The sequence below is a fragment of the Mustela putorius genome, unplaced genomic scaffold (assembly GCF_011764305.1).
Source record: "Mustela putorius furo isolate JIRA1106 unplaced genomic scaffold, ASM1176430v1.1 tig00003866_pilon_pilon_pilon, whole genome shotgun sequence".
Lineage (NCBI taxonomy): Eukaryota > Metazoa > Chordata > Mammalia > Carnivora > Mustelidae > Mustela > Mustela putorius.
Window position 1 is genome coordinate 2,111,232 of NW_025422018.1, and position 20,959 is coordinate 2,132,190.

Sequence of the window (20,959 nt, forward strand, 5' to 3'; positions counted from 1 at the left end):
TATTTTCTTCAACCATAAACCATGGCTCTTTGAAAAATTAAAGCATGTCTTTAGAAATCATTCCTTTCTTGTCCAGAGCAGTTACTCAATTTTTCCATCCATCTCGGTCAACAAAATGTTGCCTTAATATTGTATGTTTTAGAGACACTTTTTACCAACTCAAATCTTTTTTTTTTTTAATATTTATTTATTTATTTGACAGAGAGAGAGAGATCACAAGTAGGCAGAGAGAAGGGGAAGCAGGCTCCCTGCTGAGCACAGAGCCCAATTTGGGGCTAGATCCCAGAACACTGGGATCATGACCTAAGCCAAAGGCAGAGCCTTAGCCCACTGAGCCACCTAGGCGCCACCAACTCAAATCTTTGATCCATTTCCCTTGCCCTGTAGATGACCATCTGACCATAAGTCCTTACACTCAGGCAGAAGACAATTACTGATCCTGCTCTGAGTTTTTACTCAAGTTCGACTGTAAACCTATACCACCAATTTCACCTGCTAAGCAGTCTTTCCCCAAGTCCCAAAGATGTAGGAAAAACCTTAGTGTTTGAAGCCAGCAGCCAAGAAAGAATTTTTGAGACGTCTTTGGTGCAAAAAGTGGTTTTATTAAAGCATGGGGACAGGACCTATGAGCAGAAGAGCTGCACTGGTGTCTTGCTGAGTAGCCCATAATACACTTTCAAGTTGGGAAGGGGTTAGGGATAGTGTAAGCCTCCCAGGTATTTTGGAAACAAGGTTTCCAGGATCCTGTCCAATGGGGCAGCCGAGGAGGGGTGGGGGGGTTGCTTTTGTTAGAAAAGGTCACTTGTTACTGTTTAGTAAAAGCTCAGTAATGATACATTCCTGGTATATACTGGTGGGGTGGGTCATATGCTTGGGGGATGATTACCAAAACTGTATCTTGGTGGATGGGGGATGGGTAGAGATAAAGGAAGTTTACAAAGGAATTTTTATTTGTTAAAGTAGATTCATAGGATCCTGGGGGTTGGGCTAAGACTGCCTTTAGCCCTTAGCCAAGTATCAACACTGAGGCAGTTGAGTCCCTAGAGGATTGTCACTCTGCCTGCTTTAAGAAATTTAAGAACAATGGGCTGAAGATAGTAAGGAAACTTAATAATTTTTCTTCTGCCTTTGTTTCCCACATCAACAACTCCTCAAAAAACAATTGGCTAGTGATAATGATAATATGGAATACAATTTTTTTTTTACTTGGAACTATATATTTGTGCATTTATTACTTCATTGGCTTCTTTTTAGGTGGCATTTTATACCAATGTTGTCTTAGATTTTAAAGTAGAAGAAGATAAATTGGTAATTTGAGAGATGTACTGGGAAGTCTTTTTCAGTCAAAAATTCTACATTGAGAAGAGATAGGTTTGTTGTCACTTACAGAACTCCCTGGCATTTGCTCTTATTTCTGCTTTAATTCATTTTTTTGTATCTCCACAATGAATGATGATTCTGAGGGCTAGTCTAGTAATTTTCTTTGTGTCATGATACCTACAAGGCCTTCAGGTTTTCATATCGGAAGGTAGGCAATCACGTCTCTCCTTGGACTGAATTCATCAGAATAGACAAGGAAAAGATTCACCAAATGCATGTTTCTTTTTAAGAGTATTTGTAAAACAGAGAAATGTATATGGGAGTTATGACTGTATTTTAAGAGGACAGGGACCACAATGATTATCACATTCCCAAACCCAAACTTTCAACCCCATAGCCGGGCGCCAGATAGATTTACATATATTGCACTTAAGTCCACTTATTTGTTCGTTTGTTTATTGATTCACTTAAAAAATATTTACTGAGTACCAGAGAAAAAGCTGTCAAATAGAATGTTTAAGACAGTTTTCAAGGACAAGACCAGTCCCCTTTAACTTGACTTCTACAGAAATTTCTGGCTTAGCTGTATACATTGATTGGTTTTTAAACAGCTTTATTAAAATATAATTTAGGCATCATACAATTAATTGATTTAAAGTATATATTAGAGTTTGGGGTAAATTACATTATTTTTTAAATTGTGGTAAAACTATAAAACATAAAACTGGCCACTTTAACCATTTTTAAATGTGCAAATCAGAGGCATTACATTCACAATGTTGTGCAACCATCACCACTAATTTCTAAACTTTTTAACACCCTACATAAACTGTTTTTTTTTAAAGATTTTATTTATTTATTTGTTTGTTTGAGAAAAAGAGAGAGGAGAAAGAGCACAGCGGGGTGAGGGGAAGAAGAAGAAGCAGAGACCGCCAAGCAGAGAGCCTGATGCAGGGTTTGATCCCAGCACTGTGGGATCCTGACCTGAGTGGAAGGCAGAAGCTTAACCGACTAAGCCACCCAGGCAACCCTGATTTTTTCCTTTTTTTTAAATAGGCTCTGTACCTAGCACAGAACTCTGAACTCGGTGCTTGAACTCACAACTGTGAGATCAAGACCTAAGTCCAGATCAAGAGTCAGACACTCAACAGACTGAGCCACCCAGGCTTCCTCTACATAAACTGATTTATATCTATCTATCTATCTATCTATTTATTTATGATTTTTATTTATTTATTTGACAGGGAAAGAAAGAGAGAGCATAAGCAGGGGGAGAAGCAGGCAGAGGGAGAGACAGAAACGGACTCCCCGCTGAGCCGAGTCCTATGCAGGACTTGATCCCAGGACCCTGGGATCATGACCTGAGCCCAAGGCAGATGCTTAACTGACTAAGCCACCCAGGTGCCCCCATAAGCTGATTTTTCAATATTTGTTTTAAATTGAAGGAAAAGTCTTACTCTTCTCAGTTCTACCACTGGATACAATGCCCCTATGCGTTTTAAGCATCCCAATGTGTTCTTCATCCTAACATTTATTAGAACTCATGCCAGTCCTAATACCTGCTATCCCTAAATAAATTCCTCAATTTCTTCAGCACTCATTAACTACAACTTTTATTTTTTTTTTTTAAGATTTTATCTATTTATTTGAGAGAGAGAGACAGTGAGAGAGAGCATGAGCGCAGAGAAGGTCAGAGGGAGAAGCAGACTCCCCATGGAGCTGGGAGCCCGATGTGGGATTCGATCCTGGGACTCTGGGATCATGAACTGAGCCGAAAGCAGTCGTCCAACCAACTGAGCCACCCAGGCATCCCTAACTACAACTTTTAGAACAGAGATGCACACCAGAGAGCTATGCTTTATCTTCTAAGCTTAACTTTGCTGACTTAATTTCCATCAGTATCTTAATTCGGTAACATTTAAAGTCAACTTAGAGGTATCTGAAAATTTAAAAATATCCAAAATCGAACTTATTATGCCTTTCACCCAGGAATTTCCCAAGCTTCTTCCAATCCATTCTTTATTCATATTTTTGGGTTTTGGTAGCCACCACAATCCAATTCCTTAAACAAGCAAACAAAAGGAACATACCCGTATACTCTCCTCTCACAGATCCTCAGATACAGATCCTCTATACAGATCCTCAGTCTTATTATTTCCCAAATATGTCAATAATCTCCTTTCCAAACGCACTAACATAGTCTTAGTTCAGGACTTTCTTATCTTTTTTTCAGAATGACTGCAATATTCTTTTTTTTTTTTTTTAAAGATTTTATTTATTTAGTCAGAGAGAGAGAGAGCGAAAGTGAGCACAGGCAGACAGAGTGGCAGGCAGAGTCAGAGGGAGAAGCAGGCTCCCCGCGGAGCAAGGAGCCCGATGTGGGACTCATCCCAGGACGTCGGGATCATGACCTGAGCCGAAGGCAGCTGCTTAACCAACTGAGCCACCCAGGCGTCCCTGCAATATTCTTTACAAAACAATTTTTTAAAAGCTAACAATGGAGGTACCTATGTGGCTCAGTCATTAAACGTCTGCCTTCCACTCAGGTTGTAATCCCAAGGTCCTGGGTTTGAGCCCCACATCGGGCTCCCTACTTGGGAAGCCTGCTTCTCCCTCTCCCACTCCTGCTGTTTGTGTTTCGTCTCTCACTGTGTCTCTCTTTGGCAAATAAATTTTAAAAATAGTAATAAAAGAGTGGGGAACAAGATTGCGGGAAAGTAGGAGGAGGCGCCTTTTCAACCTGTACCCAAAGTGAGCTGATTGCCTACCAAAGAACTCCTATCACCCATGAAATCAGCCTAAGATCAGAATTATACATGTCTGGAGATACAGGGGCAGAAGATGCCAGTGGGCAGGTAAAGCGGAGTGGGAACGACGGACTGATATCGGAAGATAAACAAAAGGGGGAGGGAGCCACCAGAGGCGACCGGTTGGAAAATAATACCCATAATATGAGCGAGAGTGCCCTGCATCTGGGGACCAGCATTAACTTGGAGACTGGATGAAAGCACTCCAAAAGAGCAAAGGATAGCGCGGGGGGGGGGGGGGGGGGAGGATTTGGGAATCGAGTCCCCAGTCCCAGGACAGCCTCCCCTGGCGCTGAGCCAGAGAGAATGTGGTGGAGAAACCAGGTCTTGGTCCCTGAGCCGCCAGCACACCCGAGATTGCGTGGGGTCTGGCTCATGTGAGGGGCTGGGAGCCAGGCCAGACGGCAGACCGCGCAAGCCCTGCTACAGAGCCTGAGACGCGTACTCCTCACCCTCCCTTTAGGGAGGTCCACAAAGGCCCACCCAGCGCTCTTAGACCCGCGCCATTGTTTCAGAGCCTAAGACGCGCACCCCAAACTCTCCCCTGAGAGAGGTGTGCGAAGGCCCAGCCTGGTGCTTTTGGACCTGCGCCCCGTTCTCAGAGCCTGAGATGCCAGCGCGACCCACAGCCTCCCCTGAGAGGCACGTGCAAGCCGGGTGCTCTTAGACCCAGAAAGACCAGGCACTCCCAGCCCGGGCCAGCGGGAAAATCTCAGTGTGCAATCGCTGCTTGGAACCTCTCTGGCGGTCTGGAGCTGCCCAGATAGCTGCCGCTGCTGTGGTTTTGGGTACAAGCAAAAGATCCTGTGTCCTCAGGGACCGCGACTCGGAACCTGCTCTGCCAGTGGCCAAGGGGAAATTTATATGGGCTCTGCAACACCCACAGAAGAACAGACTGAGGCTTCTCTCTCAGAGGGAGGTCAGTGTGCAGTTTGCTTTCCTCTAAAGCTACAAAAACCATCAAAAGCAGTCAAGGTGAGAGGAAAAAAAAAAAAAGGTGAGCAAACATAAAAACCTCCAGAGAACAAAAGCCTGAAAAAAACGGTGTCCTCAGAGCCCACCCCCTTGAGGGGGACAGGAGGACTTAACTGAGGGAACATCATTGACTGAAAACCCACGTGGCAGGCCTCTCCCCCAGAAAACCAACCAGGAAAGAAAAAAAAAAAAAAAAAAAGACTACAAGAGAACCACCACCACTACTTCATAGGACAACCTTTATTTTTAATTTGTTCCCACTATTCTGGCTCATTTTTTTTATATAGATAATTTTTTAACCTATTTACCATCACAGTGAGCTGCCCAGTACATCAAATTCCATAATAACCTTCTAACCTGAACTTTTTGATACATACACCTGTGTTTTTCTTTTGCATTTCTATTTTTTTAAATTTCTTTTTTTTAATTTTAGTTCAGTTTAATCTAGTTTATTCCTTTTTTATTTTTATTTTCTAAGATTCATATAGAGTTAAACTTCAAAGTAATCCCCTTTCCCCAGTCAATACTACCCCTATAGGTAAACCAATTTTTATACCCTTTATCTTAGGAAAGTTGAGTCCTTTAACAAAGATATCAAGATATGTCCAGGAAGAATCAAAACAACCTTCCTCGCACACACTGAGAATTTATAACCACTCTCCCATCTTTTTCTTCCACCAGTGTTTCTGTGTTTTTGTGTTTGTCCTGATAGTATATAAATCTTACACTTGAGGTTCTTTTTGATGAGGTTCTTCCTTTATTTGCAAATATATATATATATATATATATATATATATATATATATATTTTCTCTTGTCATATACTTTTATCAGTCTTTTTGTTTGTTTTAAAGATTTATTTTATTTATTTATTTGACAGACAGAGATCACAAGCAGGCAGAGAGGCAGGCAGAGAGAGGAAGGGAAGCAGGCCCCCTGCCGAGCAGAGAGCCCGACGCGGGACTCGATCCCAGGACCCTGAGATCACGACCCAAGCCGAAGGCAGCGGCTTAACCCACTGAGCCACCCAGGTGCCCCAGTCTTTTTGTTTGTCTGTTTTTGTTTGTATACTTCATAAATCTTACCTTGGGGCCCATTTGGGCTGAACCTTCTCTTTTATCTTTCCTTTCTTTCCTGTCTCTTTCTCTCTCTTTTTTCTTTTTCTTTTCTTTTTTCTCTCATGTGGGTGGGGAATCCTGATTGCTCAGAAGTGTTCCAAGGTGAAACCTTGACTGCACCACGGTTGATACATCCAACTACATCTGTTCAGTCATCTCTCACCAAAATGACTATGAGGAGGAATGCCCAACAGAAGAAAAATACAGAGGATGGACCTTCTGCAACAGAGCTAATGGCTATCAACATAGATAATATGTCGGAAAGAGAATTCAGGCTAACAATTATCCAGGCAATAGCTAGGTTGGAGAAAGCCATGGATGACCAAATGGAATTGATTAGGGCCGAACTAAAAGCGACCAGAGAGGGGCGCCTGGGTGGCTCAGTGGGTTAAGCCGCTGCCTTCGGCTCAGGTCATGATCTCAGGGTCCTGGGATCGAGTCCCGCATCGGGCTCTCTGCTCAGCAGGGAGCCTGCTTCCCTCTCTCTCTGCCTGCCTCTCTGCCTGCTTGTGATCTATCTCTGTCAAATGAATAAATAAAAAATCTTTAAAAAAAATCTTAAAAAAAAAATAAATAAAAATAAAAATAAAAGCTACCAGGGATGAGGTTCACAATGCTCTCAATAAGTTCCAATCTAATCTAAATTCTCTCAAGCTAGGGTAACTGAGACAGAAGATAGAATTAGTGATCTGGAGGACAAAAAGATAGAGAGAAAGGATCAGGAGGAAGCCTGAAACAAACATCTTAGAAACCACAAAAACAGAATCAGGGAAATAAATGATGCCATGAAAAGTTCCAATGCCAGAATTATTGGAATCCCTGAAGAGAAGGAGAAAGAAATAAGTCTAGAAGATACAGTGGAACAAGTTCTTCATGAAAATTTTCCCAATCTCCCGAATTGAACCAGTGTTCATGTACTAGAGGCCGAACTGTCTCTACCCAAGATTATAGATTCCAGAAAAACATCAAGACACCTGATAGTCAAATTGAGGAATCATAATTGTGGGTATAATCTCTTGAAAGCTGCTAGGACAAAGAGGCTCCTTACTTACAGAGGAAAGCCCATCAGAATAACGTCAGACCTGTCCACAGAGACCTGGCAAGCCAGAAAGGGCTGGCAAGATATATTCAGGGCACTAAATGAGAAGAACATGCAGCCAAGAATACTTTATCCAGCAAGATTGACATTCAAAATGGATGGAGAGATAAAGAGTTTCCAAGACCGGCCAGGCTTAAAAGACTATGCAACCACCAAGCCAACACTGCAGGAAATATTAAGGGGGGTTCTATAAAAGAGGAAAAATCCTAAGAATAGCATTGAACAGAAATATAGAGACAATCTACAGAAAGAAAGACTTCAAAGGTAACACGATGTCAATAAAAATGTACCTATCAATAATCACTCTCAATGTGAATGGCCTAAATGCGCCCATAAAATGACACAGGGTTGCAGATTGGATAAAACAACAGGACCTATCCATATGTTGTCTACAAGAGACCCATTTTGAACCCAAAGATACACCCAGGCTGAAAGTGAAGGGATGGAGAAGTATCTTTCATGCCAATGGGCCTCAAAAGAAGGCCGGGGTAGCAATTCTCATATCAGATAAATTAGATTTTAAACTAAAGACTGTAGTCAGAGATACAGAAGGACACCACATAATTCTTAAAGGGACTATCCACCAAGATGATCTAACAACTGTAAATATTTATGCCCCCAATATGGGAGCAGCCAATTACATAAGAATACTATTAATCAAGATAAAGAGTCATATTGATATGAGTACATTAATAGTAGGAGATCTTAACACACCTCTCTCAGAAATAGATCATGGAAGCAGAAAATCAATAAAGAAACAAGAGCATTGAATGACACATTGGACCAGATGGACCTCATAGATATATACAGAACATTCCAGCCTAAAACAACGGAATACTCTTTCTTCTCAAGTGCACATGGAACCTTCTCAAGAATAGATGACATACTGGGTCACAAATCAGGACTCAACCGATACCAAAAGACTGAGATTATTCCCTGCATATTCTCAGATCACAATGCTTTGAAACTGGAGCTCAATCACAAGGAAAAGTTCCAAAGGAACTCAAACACCTGGAAGCTAAAGACCACCTTGCTTAAGAATGCTTGGATCTGGGACGCCTGGGTGGCTCAGTTGGTTAAGCAGCTGCCTTCGGCTCAGGTCATGATTCCAGCGTCCTGGGGTCAAGTCCCACATCGGGCTTCTTGCTCTGCAGGAAGCCTGCTTCTCCCTCTGCCTCTGACTGCCATTCTGCCTGCCTGTGCTCGCTCTCTCTCCCTCTCTCTCTCTGACAAATAAATAAAATATTAAAAAAAAAAAAGAATGCTTGGATCAACCAGGAGATCAAAGAAGAACTGAAACAATTCATGGAAACCAATGAGAATGAAGACACTTCAGTCCAAAACCTATGGGATACAGCAAAGGCGGTCCTAAGGGGGAAATACATAGCAATCCAAGCCTCCCTCAAAAAAATTGAAAAATCCAGAATACACCAGCTGTCTCTACACCTTAAAGAACTGGAGAATCAACAACAAATCAAACCAACTCCACACATAAGAAGGGAAATAATCAGGATTAGAGCTGAGCTCAATGAGGTAGAAACCAGAGATGCAGTAGAACGTATCAATGAAACTAGAAGCTGGTTTTTTGAAAGAATCAATAAGATCGATAAACCATTGGCCACACTAATCCAAAAGAAAAGAGAGAAAGCCCAAATTCATAAAATTATGAATGAAAAGGGAGAGATCACAACTAACACCAAGGAAGTAGAAACAATCATCAGAAGTTATTATCAACAGTTATATGCCAATAAGCTAAGCAACCTAGATGAAATGGATGCATTCCTGGAAAACTATAAACTCCCAAAATTGAACCAGGAAGAAATTGACAACCTGAATAGACCAATATCTAGTAACGAGATTGAAGCAGTGATCAAAACCTCCCCAAAAACAAGAGCCCAGGACCTGACAGATTCCCTGGGGAATTCTACCAAACTTTCAAAGAAGAAATAACACCTATTCTCCTGAAGCTGTTTCAAAAAATTGAAGCATAAGGAAAACTTCCAGACTCTTATTATCAACCCAGTATTACCCTGATGCCCAAACCAGGCAGAGACCCCAACAAAAAAGAGACTTTCAGACCAATATCCCTGATGAATATGGATGCTAAGATTCTTAACAAGATCCTACCAAACAGGATCCAACAGCACATTAAAAAGATTATCCACCATGACCAGGTGGGATTCATTCCTGGGCTACAAGGATGGTTCAACATTCACAAATCAATCAATGTGATAGAACAAATTAATATGAGAAGAGAGAAGAACCACATGGTCCTCTCAATTGATGCAGTAAAAGCATTTGACAAAATCCAGCATCTGTTCCTGATTAAAACACTTCAAAGAATAGGGATAGAGGGAACATTCCTGAACTTCATAAAATCTATCTATGAAAGACCCACAGCAAATATCATCCTCAATGGGAAAAAGCTTGCAGCCTTCCCGTTGAGATCAGGAACATGACAAGGATGCCCACTCTCACCACTCTTGTTCAACACAGTATTAGAAGTCCTAGCAACAGCCATCAGACAACAAAGAGAAATAAAAGGTATCCAAATTGGCAATGAAGAAGTCAATCTCTCTCTCTTCCCAGATGACATGATTCTTTATATGGAAAACCCAAAAGACTCCATCCCCAAACTACTAGAACTCATACAGCAATTCAGCAACGTGGCAGGACACAAAGTCAATGTACAGAAATCAGTCACTTTCTTATACACTAACAATGAAAATACAGAAAGAGAAATTAGAGAATCGATTCCATTTAATATAGCACCAAGAATGATAAGATACCTGAAAATAAACCTAACCAAAGAGGTAAAGGATCTTTACTTGAGGAACTACAGAACACTCATGAAAGAAATTGAAGAAGACACAAAAAGATGGAAGACCATTCCATGCTCTTGGATCAGAAGAATAAACATTGTTAAAATGTCTATACTGCCTAGAGCAATCTATACTTATAATGCCATTTTGATCAAAATTCCACCGATATTCTTCAAAAAGCTGGAGCAAATAATCCAAAAATTTGTATGGAATCAGAAGAGACCCCGAATCGCTAAGAAAATGTTGAAAAACAAAAATAAAACTGGGGGCATCACGTTACCTGATTTCAAGCTTTACTACAAAGCTGTACCAAGACAGCATGGTACTGGCATAAAAACAGACACATAGACCAGTGGAACAGAGTAGAGAGCCCAGATATGGACCCTTAACTCTATGAACAAATAATCTTCAACAAAACAGGAAAAAATATATAGTGGAAAAAAGACAGTCTCTTCAATAAATGGTGCTGGGAAAACTGGACAGCTATATGTAGAAGAATGAAACTCGACCATTCTCTTACACCATACACAAAGATAAACTCAAAGTGGATAAAAGACCTCAACGTGAGACAGGAATCCATCAGAATCCTAGAGGAGAACATAGGCAGTAATCTCTTCGATGTTAGCCACAGCAACTTCTTTCAAGATATGTCTCCAAAGGCAAAGGAAACAAAAGTGAAAATAAACTTTTGGGACTTCACCAAAATCAAAAGCTTCTGCACAGCCAAGGAAACAGTCAAGAAAACAAAGAGGCAACACACGGAATGGGAGAAGATATTTGCAAATGACAGTACAGACAAAAGGTTGATATCCAGGATCTATAAAGAACTCCTCAAACTCAACACACACAAAACAGATAATCATATCAAAAAATGGGCAGAAGATATGAACAGACACTTCTCCAATGAAGACATACAAATGGCTATCAGACACATGAAAAAATGTTCATCAGCACTAGCCATCAGGGAGATTCAAATTAAAACCACATTGAGATATCACCTTACACCAGTTAGAATGGCCAAAATTAGCAAGATGGGAAACAACATGTGTTGGAGAGGATGTGGAGAAAGGGGAACCCTCTTACACTGTTGGTGGGAATGCAAGTTGGTGCAGCCTCTGTGGAGAACAGTGTGGAGATTCCTCAAGAAATTAAAAATAGAGCTTCCCTATGACCCTGCAATTGCACTACTGGGTATTTACCCCAAAGATACAGATGTAGTGAAAAGAAGGGCCATCTGTATCCCAATGTTTATAGCAGCAATGGTCACAGTGGCCAAACTGTGGAAAGAACCAAGATGCCCTTCAACAGATGAATGGATAAGGAAGATGAGGTCCATATACACTATGGAGTATTATGCCTCCATCAGAAAGGATGAATACCCAACTTTGTAGCAACGTGGACGGGACTGGAAGAGATTATGCTGAGTGAAATAAGTCAAGAAGAGAGAGTCAATTATTATATGGTTTCACTTATTTGTGGAGCATAACAAATAGCATGGAGGACAAGGGGAGATGGAGAGGAGAAGGGAGTTGGAGGAAATTGGAAGGGGAGGTGAACCATGAGAGACTATGGACTCTGAAAAGCAATCTGAGGGGTTTGAAGCGGTGGGGGATGGGAGGTTGGGGGAACCAGGTGGTGCGTATTATAGAGGGCATGGATTGCATGGAGCACTGGGTGTGGTGCAAAAATAATGAATACTGTTATGCGGAAAATAAATAAATTAATTAATTAAAAAAATTAAGAAGCAAAATGTTTGCTTTAAACAAACCAATTTGTACTAAAAAATAAATTCTCCAAAACTGGAAAAAAAAAGTAATTAAAAAAAGGTTTACAAGGTAAGGGGCGCCTGGGTGTCTCAATCGGTTAGGTGTCCAACTCTTGATCTCTGCTCAGGTCTTGATCTCACAGTTGTGAATTTAGGCCAAGCACTGGGCTCCACAGGGTCATGGAGCTTACTTAAAAAAAAAGTTAATAATGTAGTATTTGCACAAATTTAAATAATTAGTATTACTACAACTACTAGCCAACACATAGAACATGCTATGCATCTAGCACATTGTTAACATTTTACTTTCCATCCCCATGGGTAGAAACAATTTTATTTATTTATTTTTATTATTCTTATTTTTTTAGAAACAATTTTAAATGGGACCCAAAGCCAGGCAATCTAGTTCCACAGGCTATGTTCTTACCCACTGTGCTATATTCACTTTTTTTTTTTTTTTAAGATTTTACTTATTCTTTTGAGAGAGAACATGAGCAGAGGCAAGGGGCAGAGAGAGAGAGGGAGAAGCAGACTCCCCCTAAGCATGGATCCTAACGTGGGGCTTGATCCCAGGACCTGGAGATGAAGGCAGATGCTTAACCATCTGAACCATCCAGGTGCGCCATACTTACTTTTTATTTTTATATTTTTTTAAGATTTTATTTATTTATTTGATAGAGAGAGATCACAAGTAGACAGAGAGGTAGGTAGACAGAGCGAGAGAGAGAGAGAGAGAGGGAAGCAGGTTCCCTGCCGAGCAGATAGCCCCATGCGGGACTCGATCCCAGGACCCTGAGATCATGACCTGAGTTGAAGGCAGCAGCTTAACCCACTGAGCCACCCAGGCGCCCCCATACTTACTTTTTAAAATCAAAAGTCCCATGAGGCTCCTTCTACCTTACCATCTGTCCCTAGTCCCAATCCTCTTTAAATATAAGCTTTCTATAATTTTAGTGATTCATCTATTTACCTCCATAATTCTAAATAATGTGCTTATACTTGACATTAATTGTAGACGTTTATGTTGTTATTGTATTTGAGAATATATTCCTTATAAGCTACAAATGACAGTTTTTTTTCTTCAGAATGAAATTATATCACAATTTTTGGTTAAATGAGTATATAATATTTATATTACTATGACTAAGCAAGTATTGTTCAGTGCTGAGCTAAGCATATTGTATTACAATTCCACTTTGTTTTCCTGTAGTTAATTGCTTTGCTTGTTTTCCTACGGACTTAAAACTTTACTTTTTTCCAAATTCTGTAAAGAGATCAGCCAAAAAATGTAAGAATGATTTTGCCAGATTTTCAAATAATATATATAAGTTCCACTTTTAACCCTGGTGACCTACCTCTCCCAATTCTCTCCAGCCTTCTTTCCTCTAGTAGTAGTAGTTCTTGTGTTGAATCTCCTCTGTTCTCGTTTCTCTGGTTTCCTTTTTCTTGGTTTTCTTTGTAGTTTGGAAGCAGCACATCCTCTGCTGCTTTCTGAGAAAGGAATCATAGGAGGTTTTGAAGCTTGTATATTTGAAAATTCTTTTCTTTTCACTCCCCCCCCCCAAATTTTTATTTAAATTCTAGTTAGGTAAAATACAGTGCAATATTGGTTTCAGGACTAGAATTCAGTGGTTCGTCACTTACATACAACACCCAGTGCTCATCATAACAAGTGCCCTCCTAATACGGGCCTGCCATCTAGCCCATCCCCCACCTACTTCCCTCCAATAACCCTCAGTGTGTTCTCTATTGTTAGGAGTCTCTTATGGTTTGTTTTCCTCTCTCTCTCTCTTTCTCTCTCTCCACCATATTTTCATTTATTTTGTTTCTTAAATTCCACATATGAATGAAATCATACGGTATTTGTCTTTCTCTGATTGACTTATTTCACTTAGCATAATATACTCTAGCTCCATCCATGTTGTTGAAATTGGCAAGATTTCATTATTTTTTATGGCTTATATATCAGTGTTCATAGTAGCATTAATTACAAGAGCCATAAGTGGAAACAACCCAAATATTCACTGATAGATGAATGAACAAACAAATGTGGTACCTATATATAATGGAATATGATTCAGCTTTAAAAAGGAATGAAATTCTGGGGCACCTCGGTGGCTCAGTTGGGTAAGTGTCAGACTCAGTTTCGGCTCAGGTCATGATCTCACAGTTGTGGGATCAAGCCTGGTGAAGGGCTCTGTGCTCAGTTCAGAGTCTGCTCCAGATTCTCTCTCTCTCTCCCTCCCCCTCACTCCCTATCTCAAATAAATAAACAAAATCTTACAAAAAAAAAAAAAGAAGAAAGAAAAAGGAATGAAATTCCGACACATGCTACGACATGGATGAAACTTGGAAAAAACTAAGTGAAATAAGCTAGTTATAGTACAGTAATATTTTTTCACAGGAAATACCCATACTTTTACTGAGGTTTTTAAATTGCATACTACTGTCCTTGGACAAAACTCTCAAAGTAACATCTAATCATACACATTTAAAGAGATACTCTAAGATAATATGATTTCACCCTATATTTTTTTCTCAATTGACTAAAGACTTATATCTGATCTTCCTGTATTTCTTCCTTAGATTTTAACTGACAGATGATAAACTAAAAATCTTTATTTTTAAATTGTTCAACACAAAAGGAAATTTTAAAAAACTTAAAAAAAATCATCCAACAATAATGGCTAGGAAAAATTTCCTTTAAGATTTCCTAAGATCTTTTAGAAAAGTTAAACATAAAAATTTCAGGTGAAAAGGTAAGATTATATCAGCAAATAAATAACCAAGAAACAGGAGATAATGGAAAATGTCTAGAAACTCATATTTTTTATGTATATAAATACGTATATATTTATAAATATATTTTCTTTCTCTGTCAGCTGAGAGGGCCTGGAATCAATGACACCCCAATAACAAGTATCACATCTAATGCACAGATCTTGGTTTCTTTCTTTCTTTCTTTCTTTCTTTCTTTCTTTTTTTTAACTCATAACCTTGAGATCAAGACCTGAGCTGAAATCAAGAGTCAGATGCTTAACTGACTGAGCCACCCAGGCTAAGGTTTTATTTAAATTACAGTTTGTTAACATACAGTGTTGTTATCTAATTGTAGTTTTGATTTGCATTTCTCTGATGACCAAGGATTTTGAGTATCTTTTCATATGTCTGTTGGCCATTTGTATGTCTTCTTTGGAAAAATGTCTATTCATGTCTTTGGTCCATCTTAAACTTGGTTTGTTTTGGGGGTGTTGAGATTTATCAATTCTTTATATATTTTAGATACTAATACTTTATTGGATAGGTCATTTGCATATATCTTCTTCCATTCCATATATTGCCTTTTAGGCTTGTTGATTGTTTCCTTTGCTTTGCAGAAGCTTTTCTTTTGAAGAAGCCCTATTAGTATATTTTTGGTTTTGTTCCCTTGCCTCCAGAGACATACCTAGAAAAATATTCCTACTCAGAGAGGTTACTGCCTGTGTTCTCTTCAAGTTTCACATTTAGGTGTTTCATCCATTTTGAATTTATTTTTGTGTATGGTGTAAGAAAGTGGTGCAGTTTCATTCTTTTGATATTGCTGTCCAGTTTCCCAACATCATTTGTGGAAGAGACTGTCCTTTTTCCTATTGAATATTCTTTTCTGCTTTGTGGAAGATTAATTGACTATATAGTTGGGGTTCATTTCTGGATTTTCTATTCTGTTCTATTGATCTGTGTACATTTTTGTGCCAGTACCATGCTGTTTTGACTGCTATAGCTTTGTAATATAACTTGGGAGGCCAGAATTGTGATGCCTCCAGGTCTGCTTTTTTTTTTTTTTAAGAACCCATATATTTACTATAAATATCATTCATTCTCATGAAACTCCAAGTGCTGCAACACAAATTATAGAATGGTGCTAATTCCATTATAAAATACAATTTTAGGGGTGCCTGGGTGGCTCAGTGGGTTAAAGCCTCTGCCTTTGGCTCAGGTCATGATCCCAGGGTCCTGGGATAGAGCCCTGCATCGAGCTCTCTGCTCAGTGGGGAGCCTACTTCCTCCTCTCTCTCTCTGCCTGCTTCTCCACCTACTTGTGATCTCTCTCTCTCCGTGTCAAATAAATAAATAAATCTTTAAAAAAATAAAATAAAATACAATTTTATAATTAAAAAGTTTTGTGAGTCATTAAAAAAGATATTGTTAGTGAACAAAATCTGTATGGTTTTGAATGACTTATCAACAGTAGCCACTTGTCAAAAAACTTTTTTAAGGTGGCTCCATTTAAAAAGCCACTTAAAAGTCAACTGGGGCTTGAACTCAGGACCGTGAGACCAACCAAGAGTTGCATACTCTGCTGACTGAGCCAGCCAGGTACCCCACCATTTGTCAATTGCTAAATGATTCAATTGCTGCAGAAGAACCATAACATGATCTGCATAACTCCCCTGATCAGAAAAGTCATATCCTGTCAGCAGTAACAAAATGGCATCAAGAGAATGCATCAAGAGAACAATGGCATCAAGAGAACAAATTATTCTTGTTTAGAATGTTTTGTTTCTAACCACCCCCCACCAAAAAAAAAAAAAAAACAACCAAAAGAATGCTTTGTTACTTCCATCTGGATGTGGGTATATACGAGTTCACCTCACAAAAAAATATCAGGTCAGTACTTAGATATTCAAAACCACTTAGGACTAGAAATCAGTAGTTTTACCTTTACAATGATATATAAAAATATCAAAGAGTTATTAATCAAAATTATAAACAGTATGGAAAAATGGATATGTAAATATGCATAGAAAAAACAGAAGGCTATAGAGTATCAGGGGAGTGAGAATGGAAGGAACAAATTAAACTTATAGATGACCTTAAAATTTTACCATAGCATGTATTATTTCAAACAAACATAAAAAAAGTTGTCATTTTGTTCTCTTTGAAATTAATGGCTTATGATAAATTTCTAGGAGTGGGATGACTAGCCTAAAATACCTAAATACTTCTTCAGTGCCAAATCTTTTGCCAAACTGGAAAATATATTTTGAATGTTGCAGATGTAACACATCTTCAAGTATTTACTATTTCAGCATACAGAATGGAATTCTGATAAATATTTCTCCTATAAAACGGTGGCAAAGCCTTTTTCCATAATATAGCTCATCTGCGCTGTTTTCAGCCACCCGTCTTCTAAAGCAGATAAAACTCGGATATATTGGAAAGTGAATAAAACAGAGAAATAAACTGTTGTATTAGTTTTCGAAAAGCTTCCCTAAAACCAGGACAAGCCAATTTAATATTTTAAGATTTAAAAAAAAAAAGCAAGTTGCAGAATTGTTTGCATAGCAGTATATAATACTAAGAAAAACCTTAGCAAAAAAGATACATCTTTACAAAGCAAAATGTTATGACCCTGAAAATGTTCTTTTGTACTCCTGAGAAATTGAATTTTGAGACTGGCAAAGGATTTTGTTCAGGGTTTTGTTCTATCCTGAACTATGTGAAGCAGAGAGCTCATTAGTTAAAGAACAAATACTAATAATCAGTAAACAAATTAATTGTAGAAATAAACAATAGAAAGCAAAACTGATGATCGTTATACTTGCACCGGTAAAATATATATATGAAGACTCAAATTTTCTTAATGAAGTTTTAGTGTAAATCAATCCAGTAAATATCAGATTTATGAAATAACTAATCAGCATAACATGAAATCAAATGCGACTAAAGTGATATTAAAAATTTATGAATTTAGGGGCGCCTGGGTGGCTCATTGGGTTGGGCCGCTGCCTTCGGCTCAGGTCATGATCTCACAGTCCTGTGATCGAGTCCCGCATTGGGCTCTCTGCTTCCTCTTCTCTCTCTCTGCCTGCCTCTCTGCCTACTTGTGATCTCTCTCTGTCAAATAAATAAATAAAATCTTTAGAAAAAAAAATAAAAATAAAATAAAAATTTATGAATTTATAAAAACTTGACAAAATTTAGAACTGCAAATTTGACCTGGTAAAATCAGTCAAAATAAAGGTCTTCTTTAGAAAAAAAAAAAAAAAGGTCTTCTTTTCTTTGTTTTGTTTTTTGTTTTTTTTTTTAAAGATCTTATTTATTTATTTGACACAGAGAGAGAGAGAGAGAGAGCACAAGCAGGCAGAAGAGCAGGCAGGGGGAGAGGGAGAAACAGGTTCCCTGCTTAGGAGAGAATGACACAGGACTTGATCCCAGGACCCCAAGATCATGACCTGAGAAAGCAGACACTTAACTGACTGAGCCACCCAGGCGTCCCAAAATAAAGATATTCAAAGAAAATTCACAATATAAAATTAAGAGGGACAAGATTTGATCCAACCAAATTATTTTAGTTAAAAATTAGTATGAAAATGAAACTGGTTTAACTGCATTAAAAACAAAAGTTCTTAAAAAGTTTTTAAGAACAATTAAAATTGATTAAAAAATTATATTTTTCTTGTAGAACTTGCTCCCCAAAATACTTTGGTAAGTGTTCTAACTAGACCATACATAGTCCTGTAGCTAAGAATTTTGTTCTCTAAGATAAGAACTAACGAAAGCCATTAAAAGTTTTTTTTCAGGTGGTGTGGGTGGAGATGGGGTGGAGAAATGTGGAGTTGGGGGAGACTGAATATGATTTAAATTTTTTTTAAATAGCTCATTCTCTCTGGCTGTAGTAAGAAGAACTAGTTTGCGGGGAGCTCACAGTCCATGCAAAGGAATCAACTAAAAGGCTATCAAAGTGATCCAGGTGAGAGGTGATGATAGCTACAGTTATGATGGTAGTGGATATGGAGAGAGTGGGTAGATTCTAGAAGACATTCTGGTGATGGATTGGTAATGGATTGGAATGGGGGACAAATGAGTGGTGCCTTTCAAAGAGAGAACCCTGGAACACCAGTGTGAGAGGATGGATCTAGAGGCTAGTGTTATATATACAGATTTTCAGATGTCTAAAAATAGGTAATAGGATATATGAATTGGAAGTTCACAGCTTCTGCTCAGAAGTCTGAGCAGAAGGAAAAAACTTGCAATCACTGGTGTTTATATGGTAGCTGAAATACAGGCACAGTTAAGATTTTGAGGAGTCTAGGGAAGGAAAAGGACATAGGACAATATTTCTCAAACTTTTTGGTCTCAGCACTGTTTGTACTTTTAAAACTTGAAGACCCCAAAAAACTTTTTTAAAAATTAAAATATTTTTATTTATTTGTCAGAGAGAGAGAGAGCACAAGCAGAGCAAGAAGAGCAAGAAGCAGTCAGAGGGAGAAACAGGCTCCTCGCTGAGAAAGGAGCCTGATGCAGGACTTGATTCTAGGACCCCTGGGATAATGACCTGAGCCTAAAGCAGATGCTTAACCATCTGAGCCACTAGGTGCCCCAACCCTAAAGAACTTTTGTTTATGAGTATACATTTATCAATATTAACACATTACAAATTAAAATTTTAACAAATATTTTTATACATTTAACTTAACAATAATAATAATAAACCCATTATGTGTTGTTGTATTAGACTTCAAAGACTGCTGTAAAAAAAAAAAAAAACCACCACAAACTGGTGGCTTTAAACAACAGAAATTCTCTCACACTTCTGGAGGAATTCACAAGAAAATTCATATTGTGAATTTTCTTGTGAATTCTGAAGTCCAGAATTAAGGTGTCTACAAGGCCATGTTCCTTTTGAAGTCTCCAGGGAAGGATCTATCCCAAACCCCTCTCCTAGCTTCTGGTGGTGGAAGGCAATCCTTGCTGTCCCTCGGCTGGTAACAGCATCTCTGCTTCCTTCCTGTGGCATTCTCATTTCTGTATCTGCTTCCAAATTTCCTCCTCCTTATGAGGATACCAATTACTGGATTTGGGCTCACTCTATTCCAGTATAATCTCATTCTACCTTGCTTACCTACAAATCAATGTTAACATAAATAAAACTTTTAAATGAAAAATAACTTTGTTTTCAATAATTTTTTTTAGTGAATAGTGCATTATTTCAGTTTTGTAAATCATTTTAATATCAAGCTTAATAGAAGACAGCTGGACAGTCTGTCTCTAAATCCTCTTGGTAAGCAAGGCACTGAAGCTCTTGCCCCCTGTAATTTATATTCTCATGCAACTCAATTTTATCACTAATCTAGTCAGAGGAGCAGCAGGAGGAGAGAAATTCCTCTCCGGGACAGGTTCAGAAGGCAGCAGGTGAGACACTTCCTCTAAAGTCTGAAGTTCTGGCTACAGAGTTGTTGTTGGTTTTGTGCTTATAAAGATGCCTTCTAGCTTTCTGGCTAGAAAGCTCATGTTTTCAATTCCTCAAAGAGAATCAGTTCAGTGGCAAAGCCTGCGGGGATGGGCAAGGCTCCACATAGCAGTGCGGCCCCAGCCAGGATGCACATTTTTCCTTTTACAGATGACCTAGGGTCAGACTGGTGGCCTGGGTCACATCCTTGCTTGTTCCCCTGAGAAATCCTTCAAGAAGAGGGGACAAGCTTTTGTGCAGTTGCTGTTCCTGTGAAGCCTGGCCTTTTGCTCCCTATTTGAGCCCTCTGCTCACCTCTCAGCTCAGCAAGCAGAGCAAGAAGAGCAAGAAGCACCTCCAAGAAGAACCTCTCTCACCCCATGTCTGCCATTTGCCCTCTGAAACTGGTGAGTAATTTGAGGTCTGAAGGGTCATCAAGAACTCCCCTGTCTTGGCTGATAAACAGAATGGTCTTGCAGGTTACCGTGGCAACATGTACAATGCTTGTTTCGCCATTACTGTACAGTGAGTACAATAGGGAGGGGCTGGAAGTTAAGTTGATCACCAAAGACCAGTGGCTTAATCAGTCATGTCTAAGTGATGAAACCTCCAGAAAAACTCCTATCTGGTGGGATTCAGAGAGCTTCCACAAATACACAGTGGTGCCAGGAGGGTGACATGCCCAGAGAGGGCAGGGAAGTTCTGAGTACCTCCTCCCCCATAGTTTATCCTGTGCATTTTTTTTCATTTGGCTGTTCCTGAGTTGGATTTGTATCCTTTACAGCAAACTGGTAAGCATAAATAAAGTGTTTCCCTGAGTTCTGGGAACCATTCTAGCAACT

At 39.1% G+C, this 20,959-nt stretch overlaps 1 long non-coding RNA gene across 1 annotated transcript in view; it reads right to left on the reverse strand.

The window, feature by feature from the left end:
* Positions 1–13,391, reverse strand: part of LOC106005371 — a 63,519-nt gene extending 50,128 nt beyond the window's left edge. The window contains exon 1 of the long non-coding RNA XR_001178679.2: positions 13,261–13,391. This is a non-coding gene — a long non-coding RNA (uncharacterized LOC106005371). The remainder of the gene's footprint in view (positions 1–13,260) is intronic.
* Between the last annotated feature and the right edge of the window lie 7,568 nt (positions 13,392–20,959).